We start from the raw sequence: 27847 nt of genomic DNA on the forward strand, positions 1-27847 counted from the left end.
AACTTTACTGGAAGAACATATCATTACCACTGCCAATACCCGAATACCAAAACTCATTGAAGCTAAGAATATTGGAATTCACGCAAAATCCTTGTCGAGGAAAAACATCAGCCTATACTCCCGTTAGAATATGTGCCCAGCCCTCTTTGTATTTAACTAAAGAGCAGCACCTGGACGCACGTGTCGACTTCTGCAAATTCACTTACACTGACAGCAATTAAAGGGAATGGGGAAATTTTGGAAAAATATCTCCGAGGTAAAGGATAGCGTAATTAAGGTTGTTAAAATGTACGCCCAGCCCTGTTTTGACTTCTCTAAAAACTTTACTGGAAGAACATATCATTACCACTGCCAAAACCCGTATACCAAAACTCATTTAAGCTAAGAATATTGGAACTCACGCAAAATCCTTGTCGAGGAAAAACATCAGCCTATACTCCCGTTAGAATATGTGCCCAGCCCTCTTTGTATTTAACTAAATAGCAGGACCCGGACGCACATTACGACTTCTGCAAGGTCACATACACTGACACCAATTAGAGGGAATGGAGAAATGTAGGAAAAATATCGCCGAGGTAAAGGATGGGGAATTAAGGTTGTTAGAATGTACGCCAGCCCTGTTCTGACTGCTCTGAAAACTTTACTGGAAGAACATATCATTACCACTGCCAATACCCGTATACCAAAACTCATTTAAGCTAAGAATATTGGAATTCACGCTAAATCCTGGTCGAGGAAAAACATCAGCCTATACTCCCGTTAGAATATGTGCCCAGCCCTCTTTGTATTTAACTAAATAGCAGCACCTGGACGCACATTACGACTTCTGCAGGGTCACATACACTGATACCAATTAGAGGGAATGGAGAAATGTAGGAAAAATATCGCCGAGGTAAGGGATGGGGAATTAAGGTTGTTTGAAGGTACGCCAGCGCTGTTCTGACTGCTCTGAAAACTTTACTGGAAGAACATATCATTACCACTGCGAATACCCGTATACCAAAACTCATTTAAGCTAAGAATATTTGAATTTACGCAAAATCCTTGTTGAGGAAAAACATCATACTATACTCCCGTTAGAATATGTGCCCAGCCCTTTTTGTATTTAACTAAATAGCAGCACCTGGACGCACATTACGACTTCTGCAAATTCACATACACTGACACCAATGAAAGGGAATGGAGATATTTAGGAAAAATATTGCCGAGGTAAAGGATAGCATAATTAAGGTTTTTAGAATATACACAAGCCCTGTTCTGACTTCTCTAAAAACTTTACTGGAAGGACATATCATTACCACTGCCAATACCCGTATACCAAAACTCATTTAAGCTAAGAATATTGGAATTCACGCAAAATCCTTGTTGAGGAAAAACATCAGCCTATACTCCTGTTAGAATATGTGCCCTGCCCTCATTGTATTTAACTGAATAGCAGGACCTGGACGCACATTACGACTTCTGCAAATTCACATACACTGACACCAATGAAAGGGAATGGAGAAATTTAGGAAAAATATTGCCGAGGTAAAGGATAGCATAATTAAGGTTTTTAGAATATACACAAGCCCTGTTCTGACTTCTCTAAAAACTTTACTGGAAGAACATATCATTACCGCTGCCAATACCCGTATACCAAAACTCATTTAAGCTAAGAATATTGGAATTCACGCTAAATCCTGGTCGAGGAAAAACATCAGCCTATACTCCCGTTAGAATATGTGCCCAGCCCTCTTTGTATTTAACTAAATAGCAGTACCCGGACGCACATTACGACTTCTGCAAATTCACATACACTGACACCAATGAAAGGGAATGGAGAAATTTAGGAAAAATATTGCCGAGGTAAAGGATAGCATAATAAAGGTTGTTAGAATGTACGCCCAGCCCTGTTCTGACTTCTCTAAAAACTTTACTGGAAGGACATATCATTACCACTGCCAATACCCGTATACCAAAACTCATTTAAGCTAAGAATATTGGAATTCACGCAATATCCTTGTCGAGGAAAAACATCAGCCTATACTCCCGTTAGAATATGTGCCCAGCCCTCTTTGTATTTAACTAAATAGCCGGACCCGGACGCACATTACGACTTCTCCAAATTCACATACACTGACACCAATTAAAGGGAATGCGAAAATTTGGGAAAAATATCGCCGAGGTAAAGAATTGCATAATTAAGGTTGTTAGAATGTACGCCCAGCCCCGTTCTGACTTCTCTAAAAACTTTACTGGAAGAACATATCATTACCGCTGCCAATACCCGTATACCAAAACTCATTTAAGCTAAGAATATTGGAATTCACGCTAAATCCTGGTCGAGGAAAAACATCAGCCTATACTCCCGTTAGAATATGTGCCCAACCCTCTTTGTATTTAACTAAATAGCAGGACCCGGACGCACATTACGACTTCTGCAAATTCACATACAGTGACACCAATTAAAGGGAATGGAGAAATTTAGGAAAAATATTGCCGAGGTAAAGGATAGCATAATTAAGGTTTTTAGAATATACACAAGCCCTGTTCTGACTGCTCTGAAAACTTTACTGGAAGAACATATCATTACCACTGCCAATACCCGTATACCAAAACTCATTTAAGCTAAGAATATTGGAATTCACGCTAAATCCTGGTCGAGGAAAAACATCAGCCTATACTCCCGTTAGAATATGTGCCCAGCCCTCTTTGTATTTAACTAAATAGCAGCACCTGGACGCACATTACGACTTCTGCAGGGTCACATACACTGACACCAATTAGAGGGAATGGAGAAATGTAGGAAAAATATCGCCGAGGTAAGGGATGGGGAATTAAGGTTGTTTGAAGGTACGCCAGCGCTGTTCTGACTGCTCTGAAAACTTTACTGGAAGAACATATCATTACCACTGCGAATACCCGTATACCAAAACTCATTTAAGCTAAGAATATTGGAATTCACGCTAAATCCTGGTCGAGGAAAAACATCAGCCTATACTCCCGTTAGAATATGTGCCCAGCCCTCTTTGTATTTAACTAAATAGCAGCACCTGGACGCACATTACGACTTCTGCAAATTCACATACACTGACACCAATTAAAGGGAATGGAGAAATTTAGGAAAAATATCGCCGAGGTAAAGGATAGTATAATTAATGTTGTTAGAATGTACACCAGCCCTGTTCTGACTTCTCTAAAATCTTTACTGGAAGGACATATCATTACCACTGCCAATACCCGTATACCAAAACTCATTTAAGCTAAGAATATTTGAATTTACGCAAAATCCTTGTTGAGGAAAAACATCATCCTATACTCCCGTTAGAATATGTGCCCAGCCCTTTTTGTATTTAACTAAATAGCAGCACCTGGACGCACATTACGACTTCTGCAAATTCGCATACACTGACACCAATTAAAGGGAATGGAGAAATTTAGGAAAAATATCGCCGAGGTAAAGGATAGTATAATTAATGTTGTTAGAATGTACACCAGCCCTGTTCTGACTTCTCTAAAAACTTTACTGGAAGGACATATCATTACCACTGCCAATACCCATACACCAAAACTCATTTAAGCTATGAATATATGAATTCACGCAAAATCCTTGTCGAGGAAAAACATCAGCCTATACTCCTGTTAGAATATGTGCCCTGCCCTCTTTGTATTTAACTAAATAGCAGGACCTGGACGCACATGACGACTTCTGCAAATTCACATACACTGACACCAATTAAAGGGAATGCGAAAATTTGGGAAAAATATCGCCGAGGTAAAGAATTGCATAATTAAGGTTGTTAGAATGTACGCCCAGCCCTGTTCTCACTTCTCTAAAAACTTTACTGGAAGAACATATCATTACCGCTGCCAATACCCGTATACCAAAACTCATTTAAGCTAAGAATATTGGAATTCACGCTAAATCCTGGTCGAGGAAAAACATCAGCCTATACTCCCGTTAGAATATGTGCCCAGCCCTCTTTGTATTTAACTAAATAGCAGGAACCGGACGCACATTACGACTTCTGCAAATTCACATACAGTGACACCAATTAAAGGGAATGGAGAAATTTAGGAAAAATATTGCCGAGGTAAAGGATAGCATAATTAAGGTTTTTAGAATATACACAAGCCCTGTTCTGACTTCTCTAAAAACTTTACTGGAAGGACATATCATTACCACTGCCAATACCCGTATACCAAAACTCATTTAAGCTAAGAATATTGGAATTCACGCAAAATCCTTGTTGAGGAAAAACATCAGCCTATACTCCCGTTAGAATATGCGCCCAGCCCTCTTTGTATTTAACTAAATAGCAGGACCTGGACGCACATTACGACTTCTGCAAATTCACATACACTGACACCAATGAAAGGGAAATGAGAAATTTAGGAAAAATATCGCCGAGGTAAAGAATTGCATAATTAAGGTTGTTAGAATGTACGCCCAGCCCTGTTCTCACTTCTCTAAAAACTTTACTGGAAGAACATATCATTACCGCTGCCAATACCCGTATACCAAAACTCATTTAAGCTAAGAATATTGGAATTCACGCTAAATCCTGGTCGAGGAAAAACATCAGCCTATACTCACGTTAGAATATGTGCCCAGCCCTCTTTGTATTTAACTAAATAGCAGGAACCGGACGCACATTACGACTTCTGCAAATTCACATACAGTGACACCAATTAAAGGGAATGGAGAAATTTAGGAAAAATATCGCCGAGGTAAAGGATGGGGAATTAAGGTTTTTAGAATATACACAAGCCCTGTTCTGACTTCTCTAAAAACTTTACTGGAAGAACATATCATTACCGCTGCCAATACCCGTATACCAAAACTCATTTAAGCTAAGAATATTGGAATTCACGCAAAATCCTTGTTGAGGAAAAACATCATCCTATACTCCCGTTAGAATATGTGCCCAGCCCTTTTTGTATTTAACTAAATAGCAGCACCTGGACGCACATTACGACTTCTGCAAATTCACATACACTGACACCAATGAAAGGGAAATGAGAAATTTAGGGAAAAATATCACCGAGGTAAAGAATTGCATAATTAGGGTGTTGGAATGTACGCCCAGCCCTGTTCTCACTTCTCTAAAAACTTTACTGGAAGAACATATCATTACCGCTGCCAATACCCGTATACCAAAACTCATTTAAGCTAAGAATATTGGAATTCACGCTAAATCCTGGTCGAGGAAAAACATCAGCCTATACTCACGTTAGAATATGTGCCCAGCCCTCTTTGTATTTAACTGAATAGCAGGAAACGGACGCACATTACGACTTCTGCAAATTCACATACAGTGACACCAATTAAAGGGAATGCGAAAATTTGGGAAAAATATCGCCGAGGTAAAGAATTGCATAATTAAGGTTGTTAGAATGTACGCCCAGCCCTGTTTTGACTTCTCTAAAAACTTTACTGGAAGAACATATCATTACCACTGCCAAAACCCGTATACCAAAACTCATTTAAGCTAAGAATATTGGAATTCACGCAAAATCCTTGTCGAGGAAAAACATCAGCCTATACTCCCGTTAGAATATGTGCCCAACCCTCTTTGTATTTAACTAAATAGCAGGACCCGGACGCACATTAGGACTTCTGCAAATTCACATACACTGACACCAATTAAAGGGAATGGAGAAATTTAGGAAAAATATCGCCGAGGTAAAGGATGGGGAATTAAGGTTGTTAGAAGGTACGCCAGCGCTGTTCTGACTGCTCTGAAAACTTTACTGGAAGAACATATCATTACCACTGCCAATACCCGAATACCAAAACTCATTTAAGCTAAGAATATTGGAATTCACGCAAAATCCTTGTCGAGGAAAAACATCAGCCTATACTCCCGTTAGAATATGTGCCCAGCCCTCTTTGTATTTAACTAAAGAGCAGCACCTGGACGCACGTGTCGACTTCTGCAAATTCACTTACACTGACAGCAATTAAAGGGAATGGGGAAATTTTGGAAAAATATCTCCGAGGTAAAGGATTGCGTAATTAAGGTTGTTAGAATGTACGCCCAGCCCTGTTTTGACTTCTCTAAAAACTTTACTGGAAGAACATATCATTACCACTGCCAAAACCCGTATACCAAAACTCATTTAAGCTAAGAATATTGGAATTCACGCAAAATCCTTGTCGAGGAAAAACATCAGCCTATACTCCCGTTAGAATATGTGCCCAGCCCTCTTTATATTTAACTAAATAGCAGGACCCGGACGCACATTACGACTTCTGCAAGGTCACATACACTGACACCAATTAGAGGGAATGGAGAAATGTAGGAAAAGTATCGCCGAGGTAAAGGATGGGGAATTAAGGTTGTTAGAATGTAAGCCAGCCCTGTTCTGACTGCTCTGAAAACTTTACTGGAAGAACATATCATTACCACTGCCAATACCCGTATACCAAAACTCATTTAAGCTAAGAATATTGGAATTCACGCAAAATCCTTGTCGAGGAAAAACATCAGCCTATACTCCCGTTAGAATATGTGCCCAGCCCTCTTTTTATTTAACTAAATAGCAGCACCTGGACGCACATTACGACTTCTGCAAGGTCACATACACTGACACCAATTAGAGGGAATGGAGAAATGTAGGAAAAATATCGCCGAGGTAAAGGATGGGGAATTAAGGTTGTTTGAAGGTACGCCAGCGCTGTTCTGACTGCTCCGAAAACTTTACTGGAAGAACATATCATTACCACTGCCAATACCCGAATACCAAAACTCATTTAAGCTAAGATTATTGGAATTCACGCAAAATCCTTGTCGAGGAAAAAGATCAGCCTATACTCCCGTTAGAATATGTGCCCAGCCCTCTTTGTATTTAACTAAAGAGCAGCACCTGGACGCACGTGTCGACTTCTGGAAATTCACATACACTGACACCAATTAAAGGGAATGGAGAAATGTAGGAAAAATATCTCCGAGGTAAAGGATAGCGTAATTAAGGTTGTTAGAATATACGCACAGCCCTGTTTTGACTACTCTAAAAACTTTACTGGAAGAACATATCATTACCACTGCCAAAACCCGTATACCAAAACTCATTTAAGCTAAGAATATTGGAATTCACGCAAAATCCTTGTCGAGGAAAAACATCAGCCTATACTCCCGTTAGAATATGTGCCCAGCCCTCTTTGTATTTAACTAAATAGCAGGACCCGGACGCACATTACGACTTCTGCAAGGTCACATACACTGACACCAATTAAAGCGAATGGAGAAATTTAGGAAAAATATCGCCGAGGTAAAGGATGTGGAATTAAGGTTGTTAGAATGTACGCCAGCCCTGTTCTGACTGCTCTGAAAACTTTACTGGAAGAACATATCATTACCACTGCCAATACCCGTATACCAAAACTCATTTAAGCTAAGAATATTGGAATTCACGCTAAATCCTGGTCGAGGAAAAACATCAGCCTATACTCCCGTTAGAATATGTGCCCAGCCCTCTTTGTATTTAACTAAATAGCAGCACCTGGACGCACATTACGACTTCTGCAGGGTCACATACACTGACACCAATTAGAGGGAATGGAGAAATGTAGGAAAAATATCGCCGAGGTAAGGGATGGGGAATTAAGGTTGTTTGAAGGTACGCCAGCGCTGTTCTGACTACTCTGAAAACTTTACTGGAAGAACATATCATTACCACTGCGAATACCCGTATACCAAAACTCATTTAAGCTAAGAATATTGGAATTCACGCAAAATCCTTGTCGAGGAAAAACATCAGCCTATACTCCCGTTAGAATATGTGCCCAGCCCTCTTTGTATTTAACTAAATAGCAGCACCTGGACGCACATTACGACTTCTGCAAATTCACATACACTGACACCAATTAAAGGGAATGGAGAAATTTAGGAAAAATATCGCCGAGGTAAAGGATAGTATAATTAATGTTGTTAGAATGTACACCAGCCCTGTTCTGACTTCTCTAAAATCTTTACTGGAAGGACATATCATTACCACTGCCAATACCCGTATACCAAAACTCATTTAAGCTAAGAATATTTGAATTTACGCAAAATCCTTGTTGAGGAAAAACATCATACTATACTCCCGTTAGAATATGTGCCCAGCCCTTTTTGTATTTAACTAAATAGCAGCACCTGGACGCACATTACGACTTCTGCAAATTCACATACACTGACACCAATTAAAGGGAATGGAGAAATTTAGGAAAAATATCGCCGAGGTAAAGGATAGTATAATTAATGTTGTTAGAATGTACACCAGCCCTGTTCTGACTTCTCTAAAAACTTTACTGGAAGAACATATCATTACCGCTGCCAATACCCGTATACCAAAACTCATTTAAGCTAAGAATATTGGAATTCACGCTAAATCCTGGTCGAGGAAAAACATCAGCCTATACTCCCGTTAGAATATGTGCCCAGCCCTCTTTGTATTTAACTAAATAGCAGGACCCGGACGCACATTACGACTTCTGCAAATTCACATACACTGACACCAATGAAAGGGAATGGAGAAATTTAGGAAAAATATTGCCGAGGTAAAGGATAGCATAATTAAGGTTTTTAGAATATACACAAGCCCTGTTCTGACTTCTCTAAAAACTTTACTGGAAGAACATATCATTACCGCTGCCAATACCCGTATACCAAAACTCATTTAAGCTAAGAATATTGGAATTCACGCTAAATCCTGGTCGAGGAAAAACATCAGCCTATACTCCCGTTAGAATATGTGCCCAGCCCTCTTTGTATTTAACTAAATAGCAGTACCCGGACGCATATTACGACTTCTGCAAATTCACATACACTGACACCAATGAAAGGGAATAGAGAAATTTAGGAAAAATATTGCCGAGGTAAAGGATAGCATAATTAAGGTTTTTAGAATATACACAAGCCCTGTTCTGACTTCTCTAAAAACTTTACTGGAAGGACATATCATTACCACTGCCAATACCCGTATACCAAAACTCATTTAAGCTAAGAATATTGGAATTCACGCAAAATCCTTGTTGAGGAAAAACATCAGCCTATACTCCTGTTAGAATATGTGCCCTGCCCTCATTGTATTTAACTGAATAGCAGGACCTGGACGCACATTACGACTTCTGCAAATTCACATACACTGACACCAATGAAAGGGAATGGAGATATTTAGGAAAAATATTGCCGAGGTAAAGGATAGCATAATTAAGGTTTTTAGAATATACACAAGCCCTGTTCTGACTTCTCTAAAAACTTTACTGGAAGAACATATCATTACCGCTGCCAATACCCGTATACCAAAACTCATTTAAGCTAAGAATATTGGAATTCACGCTAAATCCTGGTCGAGGAAAAACATCAGCCTATACTCCCGTTAGAATATGTGCCCAGCCCTCTTTGTATTTAACTAAATAGCAGGACCCGGACGCACATTACGACTTCTGCAAATTCACATACACTGACACCAATGAAAGGGAATGGAGAAATTTAGGAAAAATATTGCCGAGGTAAAGGATAGCATAATTAAGGTTTTTAGAATATACACAAGCCCTGTTCTGACTTCTCTAAAAACTTTACTGGAAGAACATATCATTACCGCTGCCAATACCCGTATACCAAAACTCATTTAAGCTAAGAATATTGGAATTCACGCTAAATCCTGGTCGAGGAAAAACATCAGCCTATACTCCCGTTAGAATATGTGCCCAGCCCTCTTTGTATTTAACTAAATAGCAGTACCCGGACGCACATTACGACTTCTGCAAATTCACATACACTGACACCAATGAAAGGGAATGGAGAAATTTAGGAAAAATATTGCCGAGGTAAAGGATAGCATAATAAAGGTTGTTAGAATGTACGCCCAGCCCTGTTCTGACTTCTCTAAAAACTTTACTGGAAGGACATATCATTACCACTGCCAATACCCGTATACCAAAACTCATTTAAGCTAAGAATATTTGAATTTACGCAAAATCCTTGTTGAGGAAAAACATCATACTATACTCCCGTTAGAATATGTGCCCAGCCCTTTTTGTATTTAACTAAATAGCAGCACCTGGACGCACATTACGACTTCTGCAAATTCACATACACTGACACCAATTAAAGGGAATGGAGAAATTTAGGAAAAATATCGCCGAGGTAAAGGATAGTATAAATAATGTTGTTAGAATGTACACCAGCCCTGTTCTGACTTCTCTAAAAACTTTACTGGAAGAACATATCATTACCGCTGCCAATACCCGTATACCAAAACTCATTTAAGCTAAGAATATTGGAATTCACGCTAAATCCTGGTCGAGGAAAAACATCAGCCTATACTCCCGTTAGAATATGTGCCCAGCCCTCTTTGTATTTAACTAAATAGCAGGACCCGGACGCACATTACGACTTCTGCAAATTCACATACACTGACACCAATGAAAGGGAATGGAGAAATTTAGGAAAAATATTGCCGAGGTAAAGGATAGCATAATTAAGGTTTTTAGAATATACACAAGCCCTGTTCTGACTTCTCTAAAAACTTTACTGGAAGAACATATCATTACCGCTGCCAATACCCGTATACCAAAACTCATTTAAGCTAAGAATATTGGAATTCACGCTAAATCCTGGTCGAGGAAAAACATCAGCCTATACTCCCGTTAGAATATGTGCCCAGCCCTCTTTGTATTTAACTAAATAGCAGTACCCGGACGCATATTACGACTTCTGCAAATTCACATACACTGACACCAATGAAAGGGAATGGAGATATTTAGGAAAAATATTGCCGAGGTAAAGGATAGCATAATTAAGGTTTTTAGAATATACACAAGCCCTGTTCTGACTTCTCTAAAAACTTTACTGGAAGAACATATCATTACCGCTGCCAATACCCGTATACCAAAACTCATTTAAGCTAAGAATATTGGAATTCACGCTAAATCCTGGTCGAGGAAAAACATCAGCCTATACTCCCGTTAGAATATGTGCCCAGCCCTTTTTGTATTTAACTAAATAGCAGCACCTGGACGCACATTACGACTTCTGCAAAATCACATAGACTGACACCAATGAAAGGGAATGGAGATATTTAGGAAAAATATTGCCGAGGTAAAGGATAGCATAATTAAGGTTTTTAGAATATACACAAGCCCTGTTCTGACTTCTCTAAAAACTTTACTGGAAGGACATATCATTACCACTGCCAATACCCGTATACCAAAACTCATTTAAGCTAAGAATATTGGAATTCACGCAAAATCCTTGTTGAGGAAAAACATCAGCCTATACTCCTGTTAGAATATGTGCCCTGCCCTCATTGTATTTAACTGAATAGCAGGACCTGGACGCACATTACGACTTCTGCAAATTCACATACACTGACACCAATGAAAGGGAATGGAGATATTTAGGAAAAATATTGCCGAGGTAAAGGATAGCATAATTAAGGTTTTTAGAATATACACAAGCCCTGTTCTGACTTCTCTAAAAACTTTACTGGAAGAACATATCATTACCGCTGCCAATACCCGTATACCAAAACTCATTTAAGCTAAGAATATTGGAATTCACGCTAAATCCTGGTCGAGGAAAAACATCAGCCTATACTCCCGTTAGAATATGTGCCCAGCCCTCTTTGTATTTAACTAAATAGCAGGACCCGGACGCACATTACGACTTCTGCAAATTCACATACACTGACACCAATGAAAGGGAATGGAGAAATTTAGGAAAAATATTGCCGAGGTAAAGGATAGCATAATTAAGGTTTTTAGAATATACACAAGCCCTGTTCTGACTTCTCTAAAAACTTTACTGGAAGAACATATCATTACCGCTGCCAATACCCGTATACCAAAACTCATTTAAGCTAAGAATATTGGAATTCACGCTAAATCCTGGTCGAGGAAAAACATCAGCCTATACTCCCGTTAGAATATGTGCCCAGCCCTCTTTGTATTTAACTAAATAGCAGTACCCGGACGCACATTACGACTTCTGCAAATTCACATACACTGACACCAATGAAAGGGAATGGAGAAATTTAGGAAAAATATTGCCGAGGTAAAGGATAGCATAATAAAGGTTGTTAGAATGTACGCCCAGCCCTGTTCTGACTTCTCTAAAAACTTTACTGGAAGGACATATCATTACCACTGCCAATACCCGTATACCAAAACTCATTTAAGCTAAGAATATTGGAATTCACGCAATATCCTTGTCGAGGAAAAACATCAGCCTATACTCCCGTTAGAATATGTGCCCAGCCCTCTTTGTATTTAACTAAATAGCCGGACCCGGACGCACATTACGACTTCTGCAAATTCACATACACTGACACCAATTAAAGGGAATGCGAAAATTTGGGAAAAATATCGCCGAGGTAAAGAATTGCATAATTAAGGTTGTTAGAATGTACGCCCAGCCCCGTTCTGACTTCTCTAAAAACTTTACTGGAAGAACATATCATTACCGCTGCCAATACCCGTATACCAAAACTCATTTAAGCTAAGAATATTGGAATTCACGCTAAATCCTGGTCGAGGAAAAACATCAGCCTATACTCCCGTTAGAATATGTGCCCAACCCTCTTTGTATTTAACTAAATAGCAGGACCCGGACGCACATTACGACTTCTGCAAATTCACATACACTGACACCAATTAAAGGGAATGGAGAAATTTAGGAAAAATATCGCCGAGGTAAAGGATGGGGAATTAAGGTTGTTAGAATGTACGCCAGCCCTGTTCTGACTGCTCTGAAAACTTTACTGGAAGAACATATCATTACCACTGCCAATACCCGTATACCAAAACTCATTTAAGCTAAGAATATTGGAATTCACGCAAAATCCTTGTCGAGGAAAAACATCAGCCTATACTCCCGTTAGAATATGTGCCCAGCCTTCTTTGTATTTAACTAAATAGCAGGACCTGGACGCACATTACGACTTCTGCAAATTCACATACACTGACACCAATGAAAGGGAAATGAGAAATTTAGGAAAAATATCGCCGAGGTAAAGAATTGCATAATTAAGGTTGTTAGAATGTACGCCCAGCCCTGTTCTCACTTCTCTAAAAACTTTACTGGAAGAACATATCATTACCGCTGCCAATACCCGTATACCAAAACTCATTTAAGCTAAGAATATTGGAATTCACGCTAAATCCTGGTCGAGGAAAAACATCAGCCTATACTCACGTTAGAATATGTGCCCAGCCCTCTTTGTATTTAACTGAATAGCAGGAAACGGACGCACATTACGACTTCTGCAAATTCACATACAGTGACACCAATTAAAGGGAATGGAGAAATTTAGGAAAAATATCGCCGAGGTAAAGGATGGGGAATTAAGGTTTTTAGAATATACACAAGCCCTGTTCTGACTTCTCTAAAAACTTTACTGGAAGGACATATCATTACCACTGCCAATACCCGTATACCAAAACTCATTTAAGCTAAGAATATTGGAATTCACGCAAAATCCTTGTTGAGGAAAAACATCAGCCTATACTCCCGTTAGAATATGTGCCCAGCCCTTTTTGTATTTAACTAAATAGCAGCACCTGGACGCACATTACGACTTCTGCAAAATCACATAGACTGACACCAATGAAAGGGAATGGAGATATTTAGGAAAAATATTGCCGAGGTAAAGGATAGCATAATTAAGGTTTTTAGAATATACACAAGCCCTGTTCTGACTTCTCTAAAAACTTTACTGGAAGGACATATCATTACCACTGCCAATACCCGTATACCAAAACTCATTTAAGCTAAGAATATTGGAATTCACGCAAAATCCTTGTTGAGGAAAAACATCAGCCTATACTCCTGTTAGAATATGTGCCCTGCCCTCATTGTATTTAACTGAATAGCAGAACCTGGACGCACATTACGACTTCTGCAAATTCACATACACTGACACCAATGAAAGGGAATGGAGATATTTAGGAAAAATATTGCCGAGGTAAAGGATAGCATAATTAAGGTTTTTAGAATATACACAAGCCCTGTTCTGACTTCTCTAAAAACTTTACTGGAAGGACATATCATTACCACTGCCAATACCCGTATACCAAAACTCTTTTAAGCTTAGAATATTGGAGTTCACGCAAAATCCTTGTCGAGGAAGAACATCAGCCTATACTCCCGTTAGAATATGCGCCCAGCCCTCTTTGTATTTAACTAAATAGCAGCACCTGGACGCACATTACGACTTCTGCAAGGTCACATACACTGACACCAATTAGAGGGAATGGAGAAATGTAGGAAAAATATCGCCGAGGTAAAGGATGGGGAATTAAGGTTGTTTGAAGGTACGCCAGCGCTGTTCTGACTGCTCTGAAAACTTTACTGGAAGAACATATCATTACCACTGCCAATACCCGAATACCAAAACTCATTTAAGCTAAGAATATTGGAATTCACGCAAAATCCTTGTCGAGGAAAAACATCAGCCTATACTCCCGTTAGAATATGTGCCCAGCCCTCTTTGTATTTAACTAAAGAGCAGGACCTGGACGCACGTGTCGACTTCTGCAAATTCACATACACTGACACCAATTAAAGGGAATGGAGAAATTTAGGAAAAATATCGCCGAGGTAAAGGATAGTATAATTAATGTTGTTAGAATGTACACCAGCCCTGTTCTGACTTCTCTAAAATCTTTACTGGAAGGACATATCATTACCACTGCCAATACCCGTATACCAAAACTCATTTAAGCTAAGAATATTTGAATTTACGCAAAATCCTTGTTGAGGAAAAACATCATCCTATACTCCCGTTAGAATATGTGCCCAGCCCTTTTTGTATTTAACTAAATAGCAGCACCTGGACGCACATTACGACTTCTGCAAATTCACATACACTGACACCAATTAAAGGGAATGGAGAAATTTAGGAAAAATATCGCCGAGGTAAAGGATAGTATAATTAATGTTGTTAGAATGTACACCAGCCCTGTTCTGACTTCTCTAAAAACTTTACTGGAAGGACATATCATTACCACTGCCAATACCCATACACCAAAACTCATTTAAGCTATGAATATATGAATTCACGCAAAATCCTTGTCGAGGAAAAACATCAGCCTATACTCCTGTCAGAATATGTGCCCTGCCCTCTTTGTATTTAACTAAATAGCAGGACCTGGACGCACATGACGACTTCTGCAAATTCACATACACTGACACCAATTAAAGGGAATGCGAAAATTTGGGAAAAATATCGCCGAGGTAAAGAATTGCATAATTAAGGTTGTTAGAATGTACGCCCAGCCCTGTTCTCACTTCTCTAAAAACTTTACTGGAAGAACATATCATTACCGCTGCCAATACCCGTATACCAAAACTCATTTAAGCTAAGAATATTGGAATTCACGCTAAATCCTGGTCGAGGAAAAACATCAGCCTATACTCCCGTTAGAATATGTGCCCAGCCCTCTTTGTATTTAACTAAATAGCAGGAACCGGACGCACATTACGACTTCTGCAAATTCACATACAGTGACACCAATTAAAGGGAATGGAGAAATTTAGGAAAAATATTGCCGAGGTAAAGGATAGCATAATTAAGGTTTTTAGAATATACACAAGCCCTGTTGTGACTTCTCTAAAAACTTTACTGGAAGGACATATCATTACCACTGCCAATACCCGTATACCAAAACTCATTTAAGCTAAGAATATTGGAATTCACGCAAAATCCTTGTTGAGGAAAAACATCAGCCTATACTCCCGTTAGAATATGCGCCCAGCCCTCTTTGTATTTAACTAAATAGCAGGACCTGGACGCACATTACGACTTCTGCAAATTCACATACACTGACACCAATGAAAGGGAAATGAGAAATTTAGGAAAAATATCGCCGAGGTAAAGAATTGCATAATTAAGGTTGTTAGAATGTACGCCCAGCCCTGTTCTCACTTCTCTAAAAACTTTACTGGAAGAACATATCATTACCGCTGCCAATACCCGTATACCAAAACTCATTTAAGCTAAGAATATTGGAATTCACGCTAAATCCTGGTCGAGGAAAAACATCAGCCTATACTCACGTTAGAATATGTGCCCAGCCCTCTTTGTAATTAACTGAATAGCAGGAAACGGACGCACATTACGACTTCTGCAAATTCACTTACAGTGACACCAATTAAAGGGAATGGAGAAATTTAGGAAAAATATCGCCGAGGTAAAGGATGGGGAATTAAGGTTTTTAGAATATACACAAGCCCTGTTCTGACTTCTCTAAAAACTTTACTGGAAGGACATATCATTACCACTGCCAATACCCGTATACCAAAACTCTTTTAAGCTTAGAATATTGGAGTTCACGCAAAATCCTTGTCGAGGAAAAACATCAGCCTATACTCCCGTTAGAATATGCGCCCAGCCCTCTTTGTATTTAACTAAATAGCAGCACCTGGACGCACATTACGACTTCTGCAAGGTCACATACACTGACACCAATTAGAGGGAATGGAGAAATGTAGGAAAAATATCGCCGAGGTAAAGGATGGGGAATTAAGGTTGTTTGAAGGTACGCCAGCGCTGTTCTGACTGCTCTGAAAACTTTACTGGAAGAACATATCATTACCACTGCCAATACCCGAATACCAAAACTCATTTAAGCTAAGAATATTGGAATTCACGCAAAATCCTTGTCGAGGAAAAACATCAGCCTATACTCCCGTTAAAATATGTGCCCAGCCCTCTTTGTATTTAACTAAAGAGCAGCACCTGGACGCACGTGTCGACTTCTGCAAATTCACATACACTGACACCAATGAAAGGGAATGGAGAAATTTAGGAAAAATATTGCCGAGGTAAAGGATAGCATAATAAAGGTTGTTAGAATGTACGCCCAGCCCTGTTCTGACTTCTCTAAAAACTTTACTGGAAGGACATATCATTACCACTGCCAATACCCGTATACCAAAACTCATTTAAGCTAAGAATATTGGAATTCACGCAATATCCTTGTCGAGGAAAAACATCAGCCTATACTCCCGTTAGAATATGTGCCCAGCCCTCTTTGTATTTAACTAAATAGCAGCACCTGGACGCACATTACCACTTCTGCAAGGTCACATACACTGACACCAATTAGAGGGAATGGAGAAATGTAGGAAAAATATCGCCGAGGTAAGGGATGGGGAATTAAGGTTGTTTGAAGGTACGCCAGCGCTGTTCTGACTGCTCTGAAAACTTTACTGGAAGAACATATCATTACCACTGCGAATACCCGTTTACCAAAACTCATTTAAGCTAAGAATATATGAATTCACGCAAAATCCTTGTCGAGGAAAAACATCAGCCTATACTCCTATTAGAATATGTGCCCTGCCCTCTTTGTATTTAACTAAATAGCAGGACCTGGACGCACATGACGACTTCTGCATATTCACATGCACTGACACCAATTAAAGGGAATGCGAAAATTTGGGAAAAATATCGCCGAGGTAAAGAATTGCATAATTAAGGTTGTTAGAATGTACGCCCAGCCCTTTTCTCACTTCTCTAAAAACTTTACTGGAAGAACATATCATTACCGCTGCCAATACCCGTATACCCAAACTCATTTAAGCTAAGAATATTGGAATTCACGCTAAATCCTGGTCGAGGAAAAACATCAGCCTATACTCCCGTTAGAATATGTGCCCAGCCCTCTTTGTATTTAACTAAATAGCAGGAACCGGACGCACATTACGACTTCTGCAAATTCACATACAGTGACACCAATTAAAGGGAATGGAGAAATTTAGGAAAAATATCGCCGAGGTAAAGGATAGCATAATTAAGGTTTTTAGAATATACACAAGCCCTGTTCTGACTTCTCTAAAAACTTTACTGGAAGAACATATCATTACCGCTGCCAATACCCGTATACCAAAACTCATTTAAGCTAAGAATATTGGAATTCACGCTAAATCCTGGTCGAGGAAAAACATCAGCCTATACTCCCGTTAGAATATGTGCCCAGCCCTCTTTGTATTTAACTAAATAGCAGGACCCGGACGCACATTATGACTTCTGCAAATTCACATACACTGACACCAATGGAAGGGAATGGAGAAATTTAGGAAAAATATTGCCGAGGTAAAGGATAGCATAATAAAGGTTGTTAGAATGTACGCCCAGCCCTGTTCTGACTTCTCTAAAAACTTTACTGGAAGGACATATCATTACCACTGCCAATACCCGTATACCAAAACTCTTTTAAGCTTAGAATATTGGAGTTCACGCAAAATCCTTGTCGAGGAAAAACATCAGCCTATACTCCCGTTAGAATATGCGCCCAGCCCTCTTTGTATTCAACTAAATAGCAGGACCTGGACGCACATTACGACTTCTGCAAATTCACATACACTGACACCAATGAAAGGGAAATGAGAAATTTAGGAAAAATATTACCGAGGTAAAGGATAGCATAATAAAGGTTGTTAGAATGTACGCCCAGCCCTGTTCTGACTTCTCTAAAAACTTTACTGGAAGGACATATCATTACCACTGACAATACCCGTATACCAAAACTCATTTAAGCTAAGAATATTGGAATTCACGCAAGATCATTGTCGAGGAAAAACATCAGCCTATACTCCCGTTAGAATATTTGCCCAGCCCTCTTTCTATTTAACTAAACAGCAGCACCTGGGCGCACGTGTCGACTTCTGCACATTCACATACACTGACACCAATTAAAGGGAATGGGGAAATTTTGGAAAAATATCTCCGAGGTAAAGGATAGCGTAATAAGGTTGTTAGAATGTTCGCCCAGCCCTGTTCTGACTTCTCTAAAAACTTTACTGGAAGAACATATCATTACCAATGCAAATACCCGTACACCAAAACTCATTTAAGCTAAGAATATGGGAATTTACACAAAATCCTTGTCGAGGAAAACATCAGCCTACGGCCCGTTAGAATGTGTGGCCAGCCCTATTTGTATTTAACTAAAGAGCAGCGCCTGACGCAGGTGACGAGTTCACAAATTCACATACACTGACACCAATTAAAGGGAATGCAAAAATTTAGGAAAAATATTGCCGAGGTAAAGCATAGCTTAATAAAGGTTGTTAGAATGTACCCCCAGCCCTGTTCTGGCTTCTCTAAAAACTTTACTGGAAGGACATATCATTACCATTGCCAATACCCGTATACCAACACTCATTTAAGCGTAGAATACTGGAATTTACGTAAGATCCTTGTCGAGTAAAAAATACATGAGCATATAGCCTGTTAAAATGGTTGCCCAGCACTCTTTGTATTTAACTAAAAAGCTGCACTTGGATGCAAGTGAGAACTTCTGCAAATCCACATAAAGTGACATTAATTCAAGCGAATACACAAATTTAGGAAAAATATTGGCGACGAAAAGTATAGCTTAATAAAGTTGTTCGAATGTACGCCCGGTCCTTTTCTGACTTCTCTAAAAAATTTACCTGGAAGGACATAACAATACAACTGCAAATACCCATATACCAGCTCTCATTTGAGCGAAGAATATTGGAACTTACGCAATATCCTTGTCGAGGAATAACAAGAACATGAGTATATGGCCCGTTAGACTGTCTGGCGAGCCCTGTTGCACCTGGACACACGTCACAATTTCTCGAAATCCACATACAGTGACTCTAGTTTAAGTGAATATACAAATTTAGAAAAGATATTGCCGAGGGAAAGCACAGCCCATTCAAAGTTGTTAGAATGTGCGCCCAGCCCTGTTCTGATTTCTCTAAAAACATTACTTGGAAGGGCACATGATTACCACTGCATATACACATATACCAACACTCATTTCAGCTAGGAATACCTTCGTCTTCCTGACATCGCTACGCAGACGTCTCAGATTGTACATCCACGTTATATATATTTGCATTTCATAATAGCTTCTGAACGGTGTAAGGTACAATTCTAAATAGTATAGGAGGCGAAATCAGCGCAGAAATAGCGCATGAGTTTACTCGCCGCATAGAATGAAGTGTAGCACTTTTGCGTGCCGACTGTGGTCGTATAGCATTCATTAAAAATCTTGGCTCCAGATAGATCATAACCTGTGCGTTAGATCATTATTCTCCACTTATGTTACCACCACATAAACAAGTTGAAACGTCAGCATATATAAATCTGACTGCATTATTTCTGGAATACTCTATTAGGAAGTTTCGAATTGCGCTTCGGAATACGGAGAGAACGTGTTATCTATTTCAACTAGACGACATCAAAGTTGAGAACGTGGTGCACTACAGAGGCCGCTGTATTAGATTTGTCTAACCACTGATACGGCTACTTCACGAGCACGAAACAGAAAGTGACTTCATAAAAAAGCAGCGTACGGCACTTCGAGTGGTCGCTACACCAAAAGTTGACAAGTAATTAATTCAAAATAGTAGCAAGGATTGTGCTCTACTCGTATGCTAAGAAGCGGAACCTATACAAGGCCCGCCCTCGATCTCTTCATTGTGTGAGCCAAACGCCATGGGGATGTCCTACGAAAACGAGCATTCAGCATTGATCCAGCCATGTTGTGGTGTCTTTAAAAAGCGGCGTGCGTTGCATTTGGAGATTAAAAGCTAAAGCCTTTCACCAAAGCAGGTGAGCACTCTTTAACACAACCACATGCACCGACAGCGACAAAATGACAGCCATCGCGAAAGGAGCCGGCGATATCGACTGAGGCTTCACTGCCTGTTGTTTCAGTGAAGACAATCATTATATACAGAGAAATTGCCGATACGAAATAACGCTAAAATAACGAACTTGACATCGACGATTACTTTGCGTATGTTAACCAACAACTTGCCATACTTGTTTTTTTATAAACCTTTACAAAGAAGAAAACATTTTGCCACCTGTGATTCCTTAGCGCATGCTGTATCTTTTCAGCAGCCGAGGAGGTCACAAGAACAGCTTGCCACCAGGTCTACGGGGCGCGCAGCAACAGAAGCAACGCAGCAACATCATGAAGGTAGAGCAGCTGGATTGACGTTGAGATACCAGGTCGCAAGATCAGCTGGCCACCAGATCCGCAGTGGAGGCTCCCAGGCACCATCGTGTTAGAAGACCGAGCTCGCCACCCGTTACGCACGTCAGGCAGCAAGACGCAGGTCCGCTGGAACATTTACCCAAGATTTCATAAATGATATTGACTGAAGGGCAACACATACCCACTGGCACATAACGTTTAGGGCTTTTACGTGCCAAAACCACGATAGCGTTATGAGACACGCCGTAATGCGGGACTGTGGAATGAATTTTAACGCCACTATTTTAACGTGCACACAAGGCACGCTACGCGGGCATTCTTGCACTTCACCCCCATCGAAATGCGGCCACTACAGCCGCGATTTGATGACACGCCTTAGGCCGTAGCAGCGCAGCTAGGGCGAAATCCACTACGCCGTTACGGCGGGTAATGCATATAACCAGTGGCCAAAGATGGTTCACTGATGACAGGCATATACACAGTGACCCATAATGGCGTTAAAGAAGTTCATGGAGAAGCACCACATACCATGACATAAACAGTGACCCAGGTTGGTCCGAAGGGTCGTTTCGAACCCTCTTCGCTTAGCACAGCTGCCCATGCTGTGCCCAGCAAACTACGGACTTTCCCGTGACCTAAGTTGGCGTAGAACAGGTTAGCTGCAGATAAACAAACTAATAGACAGATAAACGTACCTGAAGCTGATTGACGTTCCGAAGGAATACTAACCGCAATAATTAAAAGGTACAACAGCGAGCGTTAGCGGCCATCTGGTGAGATGTGTTTGTGTTTTCCTGAGTGCGGTCATCAACGTGCAATTTAGTGAGTAAGCGAATGTTTAGAGCAGTTTATGCGGCTCATTAAAAGAGTAACCTTACTTTGTACAGTTTACTGCGCACGAAATTGCTTTACAGGCAGGGATCTTGGCAGTGCGAAAGGCAATAGAAATGTTACGGCATAAGACGTTTCGTCTTCGGTGCGCTCACCTTGGTGGCATTATTTATATAGACGGCCACCATGCTGACTCCAGTGCTTCACACGATGAGGACCCACGAAAATCGAGCATCGCCTTTGACAGACAGTCCGTGCACCACAGGAACATGTCGATCGTTTGTTCTTGACACCCATGAAAAATGAAAGAAAGAAAACATCCCATGCATACGTGAAAAACAAGAGGGAGAGATGGGAACAGGAAACCTTGAACTGAAACTTCGGACGCTTTCGAGCGTACACTTGCACTGATGCGGTGTGATCGCCTTTGAAAGTGATCGCCTAAAGAAGTGATCGTCCCATATGCTGCTCCCGGACCACTGGCCATCCGCGCCTCAATGACAATTATTCACCTACAAAATTTTATACACAGGAATGCAATATGAAGGCAAAGGTACGGCCATTGGTGTTTCCTGGCAAGACATTAATGGGCTGATGGGACAGTAAATGATGGACAGGAATAGCAGGAATGGATAAACGCAAGGGAACCAGAACAACATAGTACCAAATCCCAACAAATGAATAATAGGGCCCAAGCACAGCGAACAGACAAAACGGTGACACGAAGCGAAACATAATAGGTTCTGCAGAATGGCCTAGCCCATCCACTCCGTAAGATCGCAATTTCTCGCATGAGACAAGAACCAAACTCATGCGATGCTAACCGATAACAAACCGAACCACCATACGTTTCTTTTACTTCGAGTATCTTTCTTGCCGTAGTTGATTCTAATGAACATGAAAGATTTGAGTTTCCTTGAATTTTCGGCGATAATCTTATGCCTGGAGGATGGACGCCACCTGCATATTCTCCACTTAGTTGGAATATATGCATTCTACCTTTGCTGAACAGAGCGTGCAGTTTTCTTTAAGTAATATTACGCGACAGAGCGATTGACGAATGTAAAATTTCACCTTTTTTCGATAAGAGCCAAGTACTGCTGGGCACATGATGTTTTGCCAGAACAATCAATTTCCGGTCGTAACCTTCGAGCTTTTTGGTGGCAACATTCTTAGGTGTATATCAATGCGCTGTGCGATCTCTTTTTATCTTTTCTGTTATGGGAATTGCTGCTAACAGTAAGGTATGACTGTTATAATTGAGCCAATGAAATGAAGAGTAAGGTTTAGGCATACAATACATAAAGCTAAAGTAATGTTGAATTTCCTAGCGAGACAACGAAATTTCCGATTGGTATCAGCCTGTACAATGACAGATCAAGGCAAAGTAGTGAAGCCTTATCCAGATTAAGGCAAAGAAATTGAGGAAACTAAAATCGATTGGGTCGCATATGGCACGCAGTATAAAATGATGGGAGCTTGCGAATATTTTAGAAATGGGTACAATCATTGCATTCTACAGGTACTAGTACAAAGAGCAGAGACTTCGAGATTGACAATAATAATAATAATATTTGGGGTTTTACGTGCCAAAACCACTTTCTGATTATGAGGCACGCCGTAGTGGAGGACTCCGGAAATTTTGACCACCTGGGGTTCTTTAACGTGCACCTAAATCTAAGCACACGGGTGTTTTCGCATTTCGCCCCCATCGAAATGCGGCCGCCGTGGCCGGGATGTCGAGATTGACAAGAAACCTTGAAAAGACAAATGTTAGAAATAACTTTAGGAGACGGAAAAATAGCGCCATGTATTAGAGAGCAAACAGGGGTATGCGATATTTCACTTGACATCAGGAAGAAAACATGGAGCTTGGTGGGCCATGTAATGCGTAGGGAAGATAACCGGTGCTGTATAATGTTTACACAATGTGTGCCGACGGAAGGAAAATCCAGTCGAGGATGCCAGAAAATTAGGTGGTGTGCTCAAATTAGAAAGTTGACAGGTGTGAGAGTGAATGAACTGGCGCAAGTCAGGAGTTATGGAAATTGCTGGGAGAGGCCATAAATAGGCTGATGGTGATGACTGCTGTATTTTCTCCCTTGGAGTTGACTTCACTTATTGAATTTTTGATGTTGCAATACAGCTTCGCAAATTTCCTTTTTTTAATTATGTGTTCCTCCTTTGCACGATGCTCAATATAGGAACCTGCAAGGTATGAAAGAAAATTAGTAAATAAGATTTAGATTGGCCCGTTCACAACCTATGCCAAAATTCAAACGCTAAATCAGGCTAATACAGTGTCTGACGCCTACGAACTGATGTTAGCTGGACGTAGGAGATCTTTTTATGCTTGTCAAGGGAACAACGGCGATAACAGGTGTACGCACAGGGAAGTTTTAGACATGTTTACTGATAATAGGAACTATGCACCTATTGCATCACAGTGCACTAAATGCTCACTGCAAGGGGGTTCTTCCACTTCCTCCATCGAAATCCGACCGCGGCGGGGTTTTGATCCTGCATGCCTAACCCACTCAAGAGGACCTCCTACATACACGAGCAGCCAGTGTCGATATATCAATAGGGGTGCTGCCTAGCTCTCGTGTGATAGCGGCGCAGGCCATGCTTAAACACAAACAAATGGCCGAAATCATTGTGCGCAAAAATGAACGAAGTCAGCATAGTCGATAATATGTAGGATCTAAACCTACAATCTCGTCCAACTTGTTGCTTTCATAAAGAAATTTATAAAAAGGAACAGACTTTTGCCCCACCTAATTCTCAAACGTACGCGCAACGCCTAGTCAGCACTAGACCAGGCAGCTAGAACACCTGAACACGAAATCCGCAGGGCTGGGTGAGCAATGCCAGATGGCTAGGACAGATGGCCATAGGGACATTAGGTCTGGAAGCAACATACCAGGCCTCCAGAACAGCTGGCCAAAAGGGTCCCCAGGTCAGGCCGCAAGGTACAGTTTCACTGGAACAGCTGGCGAGTCCGCTGAGCTCGCCGCTACACATCAAGTCGCTGGAACAGTCGCTGCCAAAGGCCAGGTCATTACGACAGCTGGCCACCAGGTTCCCATCGTGGGCAGCTAGTTACCATTTCGCACGAACAGGTGGCTGCTTGATCCACAGGGCGGGCAGCAAGACACCAGGCTGATGGAAGAGCTCGCCATCAGGTCCACAGGGCAGGCATCTAGATACCAGTACGCAAGTACTGCTGGCCACCAGGAGCAGCAGGGTGGGGACCAAGACACCAGGCCGCTAGGACGCCGCATTCACCCTAGTTGGCGTAGAAAAGGATAATTGAAGAGTGCCGCATAGGTAGTCGCACTCACAAAGAGACGCAAGATGGCGTGAATGAAGTTCACAGAAGAGAGACACGTACCATAAGCTCAATTGCACGAGTTGGTCTGAGAGAGGGTAACAAACCCTGTTCCCTCAGCACAGCAGCGCGTTGCTCCAGACATTAGACCTTGGACTAGCTCATGTCTCAAGTTGGCGTGCAACAGTTTTGATACGGATTAACGAACCAACAGGCAGACAGACAAGCATACTGCAAACTGTGCGAGGTTCCCAAAGTATGCAAACAGCACGAATTGAAAGTTACAAGTGTAACACACTGGAGTGAACGGAACTATTATACCCATTGTTTTATCTCTTATGTTTACTTTTTATTCCTTCGATTACGATTTATTTCCTTTACCCTTTTTCACAACACAACGTAGCCAGCCGAACTTACACTGGCTGTCCGACTTGTCTTTCCCTTTTCTTTATTTCTTTGTAGGGTTCGCGTTGTGACATTATCATTTACAATGCTATATAATGAGACAGTGGGCTCAATAACTTCCGAGTCGTTAATTGATAAACCTGGGCCCAACTTTATCATAGTCATATATTGTTAATTTTTGTGTTCTCGTTTGAACAAGTGCGGCTTCATTTAATATAATCTCCATTCGCAAGTAGGCGTTGCAAATTTACGCCGAATGCGGTTGTGTCATAGGCGATGAGGAAGCAGCCTAGAAAACCGCAATGTATTTCCGTACGCTGCAGCTGCAATACACTAAGTGCAATACACTAAAGCGACTAGGGGATTATCAACGACACCCCAGTGAGCTGATCAGCACTTATCTTTACGAGAGCTTATAAGACTTGAAAGTGAAGTACGCAGACAAGTCGTATTTCACTGCTGCGATGCTTGAGAGAATAAACAAAGCCATTGAAGCAGCGCACACGAAGCAACTCTGATAACTTAAAATTTATTGGAAAGTAGCGTCAAATACACACTGTGAGAAACGCTGATGCGTTCACGCTATTTTTCAATGAACTTTCTGTTCTGAGGCAACACACGTACGCTATTTTATTCGCACCCTGCTCGTGAGGCGCTCTTTCACTGGATCAGTTCTAGTTCAAGTACGCAATTTTTCTAGTGAAAACATTAGTCAGGTAGAATAGCTGTGGCTGTGCTAAATATGAAATGTTCATACGATTATACCCATTTGTTTGCACTTGTTTGCTAAGAATTACAAGACGCGTAGGCGTAATCGAGTTTAGTGTGCGTGAAATCGTAGTTTAGGCAACTAACCTTGCAGAGCTAAATTCAAAGGAAAGATTTTAGACGCAAGACACGTCTTAGATGCACTCACCTTCGCTGGCTCGTACTGTCGGTCTACGTGCTGCCTCCCACGCATGACCTTGTCATGAAGCACGAAAGGCCAGCATCTTTGCCTGACAGATTCGTGCACGACTCGACCATGTGGATCTCGTGCGCTTCATTCTCGGCACCGATGAAAAAAAAAAAAGACGTTGCACGCCTACTTAGAAGCATGCTGAAAATGATGAGGACACGAAACGTTGAGGTTCTATTCCGCACACCGTCAAATTCCACCATGTTTTCATTCTTAGCCAATGAACGAGTGCGTAAGAACCCTGTGAGCCAATTAGAGCAGGCAGCAACGGCGGCTCTGCCTTTATATAAACTTAAATGCATTTCTGAGTATATAAACCGCGATGTGCCCAGGTCCTAAGGTGTTACTGTGCTTAGTTCGAGGTCACGCGTTCAATCCCGACTGCCTTCCGACGAAGGCAAAATGCGAAGAATAAAAAAAGAGCTCATATGCTCAGATTGCGCGCACATTAATGAACCTCGGGTGATAAAATTTCATCAAGAGGCCACCAGTATACTTCGTGCATCACGATCGCTGTCTCGGCACTTAACATCGTTGAATTATGTAATCAACAGTTTAGAGTACGACAAGAAGTGTTATTCACGACATATTTTCTTTTCTTTAGTCAGAGAATAATATTACCACTTCTATTGACGTTTGCTTTGCGCTTGACGGGTTACGCGCCATCTAGAAACAGGAAAGACAGGACAACCAGCCCTGCTTGTGCCCGGAATAGTTAGTATTTTAATTTTCCTCTTTTGTTATCTTGCAAGACCAGGAGTGTGTTCTCGGGCGATCACTGACGCACGACCGCACTCTTGGTTGAAGTTGAAGAGTGAACAGGTGACGCTCAATCGGCTAGCAAAGGAAATAAATTTCGCGAATGGTAGTGAGCTTGTGGAATCGGTGAAAGCATTCATGTATCAAAGCTAATGAGCGAAATGTGAACCTTCTGACCTCCTTAACCCTTCCCCCGTGCAGGGTAGCTGACCGTAACTACCTCTGGTTAACCTCCCTGCCTTTCTCTATATTCTCTCTCTCTTGTGACGGGAAGTAAACTTAAACGAAAATAAAAACTGTTCGATAGCGTACGGCGCACATTACGGAACCATAACCGGCAGCTTGCCACCATCCTAGAAATATGTGCAATAGTTGCACTGTATTGGTAGTAACACATGGAGCAGAAACTTGGATATTAAAAATAACTTTGGGAAGGAAATGTTAGACGTAATCACGACAGGGAGGCAGCGCTCTTGATTAGAGAGCAAAAGGGGCAGATAATATTTCAGTTGACATGGAGAGGAAAAGATTGAGCTGGGCATGCCATGTAATAGATAAGGTAGATAACGGAAGGTGTAATAAAGTTACAGAATGAGTGCCAAGGGAAGGG

The 27847-nt window shown here is 41.0% G+C and overlaps 1 long non-coding RNA gene across 1 annotated transcript in view; it reads right to left on the reverse strand.

Moving 5' to 3' along the window:
• Positions 1–26951, reverse strand: part of LOC129386881 (uncharacterized) — a 66144-nt gene extending 39193 nt beyond the window's left edge. Inside the window, exons 1-4 of the long non-coding RNA XR_008614180.2 lie at positions 26437–26951; positions 24708–25073; positions 21940–22069; positions 20820–21079 (exon numbers count right to left, since the gene is read on the reverse strand). This is a non-coding gene — a long non-coding RNA (uncharacterized lncRNA). The remainder of the gene's footprint in view (positions 1–20819; positions 21080–21939; positions 22070–24707; positions 25074–26436) is intronic.
• Between the last annotated feature and the right edge of the window lie 896 nt (positions 26952–27847).

Source organism: Dermacentor andersoni, chromosome 11 (assembly GCF_023375885.2).
Source record: "Dermacentor andersoni chromosome 11, qqDerAnde1_hic_scaffold, whole genome shotgun sequence".
Taxonomy (NCBI): Eukaryota; Metazoa; Arthropoda; class Arachnida; order Ixodida; family Ixodidae; genus Dermacentor; species Dermacentor andersoni.